A 4650-nucleotide genomic window follows, 5' to 3' on the forward strand; every position below is an offset into this window, starting at 1 on the left:
CAGTTACATGATGATATGCTTTTTTTGCAGGTAATGAGTTTGACTTCTTTTTGTAAATCGACTATTGCAAAGTAAACTAAAAAGTGATGCTTTCTTTGACTTACCAAGTCAAGGTAAAGGTAAACTGTGCCAAGGAAGTTAAGCTTAGCCATAGCTGGCAATGATGACAGTCATACCTTTAATAGGTGTGAACCAGCGGATAAACACTAAAACGGCTACACCACCAGGCACTGACAAACACTCCACTATTACAGAAACCATTCCAAAAGATTTGCTCATTTTACTAATCCCAACAGCTTAAGCTGTAAAAGAGAGACTATTAAGTAATTGAGCAAGTTTATACCGAGCCACATTGCAGTAGCTTAACCATTACTTTATATTTCTTTCTGTTTTTATTCGATTTGTTTCATGCTACAGCAAAAGAAATTATAAAGACTGAAAGATGTGAACTTGTCATATTATCACCAATAACCAACGGTATACCTGAACTCACTGTTCAGGTTGTGGAATGTGGCTTGTTTGTCTCTGACTTTCTCTGACCACGACGTTAAATAATTGTAAATGTTACATCCATACATGTGCTTGTTTAGTTCGTTGCCTTTTTATTTGTTTAGTTGTTTGTAAAAAACAAAGCAGGAGTTCACACATAGACAGTGATTCATCCTAACCAGCATTTGACATTATCAGTGCCTACTGATGATGCAGTCCTAGCCAGTGTGAACAAGAGCCTCCACTGTTGTACTGTGAAAGCATCACTACGTGGTCAGAGTCCAATAAAATGCAATGCCATTTTCAACAAGGATGATATTGTCTGTCTGGGCACACTGGGAACACATTTGTTCTGTTGCATGGCAGTTTTGCATCAGATTTCAGAATCCACGTGGTAGTTCTCAGAGAGCGGTGGCTTTCATGGGTGTTTTCCTTCCCCCACATCATTCTGAGAGTGTTAGATACTGCATCTTAATTTAGATTTAACTGTTTTTGTGTTTTTTACAGTGACTAATAAAAAATGTGGTAACTCTAATGACAAATTACATCTTCAACTACTTAGACTTTTGTACACAAAGCCCTCAACGTGCACATATTGGATCCAAGACTCATTAAAAAAGTTTTCTGTGAGTTCAGCAGCTGTTTCTATTGACTAGCTTTATAGGTATATAAATAGGAAGCATGCCAGTGCAAGAAGGACTTGAAGGTTATTTGGGTTAAATCCAAAAAGAATCTTTGTGTCGACTTTAAACATCTGTTGTTTTATTCCTGAAAAACCAATTAAAGCATTTAATAGGAGGTATAAAACACCTCATGCATCTAATGCCAAATTAAATCATGTTTATAGTGACATATGCTTTGCATATAACACAGGTGAACCAGTCAATTAAAACTTTAAAACTGTCTTTTTTATTTATTTTGATTTATCTTTTTTTTATTTTTTTTTATTTTATTTTTTTTATTACAACAAGTCATTATTTATTTAAAAAAAAAATCGTATTTATTTTGATTTAAACAAACAGAAATGTTTACAGGGTCACGTGGTTGCTGTGATGTTTCGAGGTGTTTCAGTGTTGTGAGCTATAGTCTGGTTTGGACAGGTCTGGTCTTTAAGTGTCATGGGAAAGTGTCACAGTTATTTACAAATGAATTTATTTTCAGTGTTAAGAATGTTTGAGCGCCTTATGCTGGGTTTAATAGAGGTAAACTTTGCTCTGATCCACTTGGAAGTTTGGGATCAGATTATCCACAAAAGCACAAAATAGGCTCTTACGTACCAGCTTTGCAATTACTGGTCCCCAGAGGCAGTGAAGTTCAAATCCCTATCAGCTGCTTAACATCCCATGAAGCAGGCAGAATGCTTTATTTTCTTATGGAATTAAAATAACCAATTTTACAAAGCTATTAGTGGTTCCATAGTGTAGTGGTTAACATATTAGTCTAACACGCAAAAGATCCCTGCTTTGGGACCAGGAGGAGACACAAATAGCTGGGAGGGCTGTGTCAGGATGGCAATCTGGGGTAAAACTGTGCCAAATCAAATATGTGCATCCATCTGCTGTGGCAGGCCTTTCAAAATAAGGGAGTAGCTGAAAGAAGCATCCATTTAGTTGTATTTACAAGACATTCTTGTTTTAAATGCTGATTTTGATTTAAAAAAGTCATTTTTTATATTTTTTGTCATAGGTACTTTAACTGCCTGATCACAGTTTTGTCAGAAGTGTGGTTCCAGCAAACAGAGAGCATAAAAAAAGCTTTACTTTTTTTTGAGTTTCAATTTTCAGCAAACAGTTTCATTTCAAAGTGCACACTAGTATTAATGTTTATGAAACTGTTGTGTTGATTTCAGATATGCTAATAGTAATTTACTAAGTGGTAAAAAGATATGGAAGACTACCATATGTATTCAAGTAATAAAGCATGTGTTGTTTTATAATTACAATAAAGTATCTATCTATCTATCTATCTATCTATCTATCTATCTATCTATCTATCTATCTATCTATCTATCTATCTATCTATCTATCTATCTATCTATACTTGTGATTCCTCATATTGTCTTAGAATTGTTAGAAGCAGTGATCTGATCTTCAAATATGAGAAACAGCTGGCTTTAAATCCTGTGCAGCTCTACCTTCATATTATAAGGGATTCAACCCACTTTTCAGTGGGTGACCGGTGCTGCGACAGCTGAGAGGAAATGATTGCGAAGCAGGCTGGTGATCCTTCCAATCCAAAATACAGACCCACAAGTCCCTGTGGCCACAGAAGAGAGAGGGAGAGCATGTTTGTCCTGTCAGTGAGCCAGAACAGCTTTCCCTCAGGAAACTCCTTGAAAAACGCAAAGTCAGACCTGAATAGCACTTTGTGAATCCCACACTGCAGCTGAAGCAGCAGCAGGAAAAAGGTCGAAGGATTTCAAGTCTTTCCTCAGTTTATTTTAGTATCTGTGACACCCAGAGACCCTATTGTTAATAGACAGCTCAGAGAGCATGGAACAACAAAAGTATAGAGCAACTGAAACTTGATCATCCGTGAGCCCTCAGTCATGGTTTTAATAAACACTGCAGAGAATAATGGCAAAAAAATGAAACATCATGTAAAACACCACATCAGACTGTTTATTCAAACTGCAACAAGCCTGCTAATTAAGCAACTAGCATCAACTCTTTGATCTTTGCAAAATCTCTCAAATCATTCTTTCTTTTCCCTCTTGGTAAAAAGGTTGCTGCTGTTATTCCATCCTCCACTGTATAAACCATCCAAATCCATCCAAAAACATCAACCTAAACCAGTGTGGTCCACTCAGGGAAAAACCAAACTGGGGGACCTAACATTTCCTTGACCTTGTTTGACTTCGGCTATGTAAACCTTGTTGCTCGGTAATTGTTCATTGTATTTTCCCATATGCTGTTTTTGGGTACACAGCCAAACACTTCCTCCCTCTGTCTTTAATGCCTGTTTTTTAACAAACACTGTGAGCTCCACTTTCCTCAGTTCTTTTTTTTTTTTCTTATGTGACGCTCAGCTCAGACAGTGAGAGACCAGAAAAACTTGGAGCATGGTCAACTATAGTCAAGTCTGTATTCTGTTTAGCAGTTGTCCAGCAATTTCATACTCACTGACACCAGCCTTGGAAATGTCAGTGAAATAAATAAATGAATAGATTTCTTATTTGGGGATAAGTGGTGCAACATGTCTCTAATAACATGGCTTTCACCCCATGTAGGAATTCAGTTTTTTACTTACAAAGGGAGCAGCATTTTGTCTCAACATGGGCATATTGCTAAAGTGTTTTAGCAAATATTATATTAGAAATGTGCAGAGTGAGTGACTCTGTATCGTCACCAGCAGTAGAGTGCACCACATCCTGTGTATTTGTTGTAGATCACTTTAGTTGTATTTGTTGCTGCAACATGTGTCGTGGCAACATGTGTTTAGCTTAAAGAAACAGAACATGGTTGGCCAGGATTATTCTTGGAACTTTATCTTCAGAGCAGGGACTACATTACACTACGTGTTATATTGCATTTCATGCAGCACTCTCTAGGAAAGTATCAAAGGTCTAAAAAGTTAATATTTAAAGGTCAAGTGATGATCGTTGACTTATGATATAGAAATATGACCTGTTCACACGAATGCTCACAGTCAAAATAGTCTCCTGCAGAACTCAGAAATAATTATTATCTATAATAAGTATATATTAAGCTGGCAGCCTCATCAAAAAAGTTATACTTATGTGCTGTGACCCAGTTCTGTCAGGAAATAAAAGCAAACAAATCCATGCAAGCAAACCTAGTTATACACACCTAAATACACACATTGTGTATGTACACATAAACCTTCTTGGTTGGTCTGGGATGGGTTGCGTGTGAAGACTGTTGAGTCTGTAGAGCTAGACAGTCTCTGTTCTGCAGTCTGTCTGCACAAGGGTTATGCAACATGGGCTTGGCCTTACCACACGCTAGCTTTTCATTGGCTCCGTAGAACTTACTGATTTGAATACCCTTCCCCCCGAAACTGTTTCTGTCTGGACTTCAACTGACTACGTAGGGCTTCTACGGTGTAGAAAAAAAATACCCTTCTAAAGGCATACTTTTTGGCAGCAGGAAATGGGAGGAGGAGACCTTAAGCACATCTGTATTTATCAGCTTTTCTGGG

The sequence above is a fragment of the Astatotilapia calliptera genome, chromosome 2 (genome assembly GCF_900246225.1).
Source record: "Astatotilapia calliptera chromosome 2, fAstCal1.2, whole genome shotgun sequence".
NCBI lineage: Eukaryota > Metazoa > Chordata > Actinopteri > Cichliformes > Cichlidae > Astatotilapia > Astatotilapia calliptera.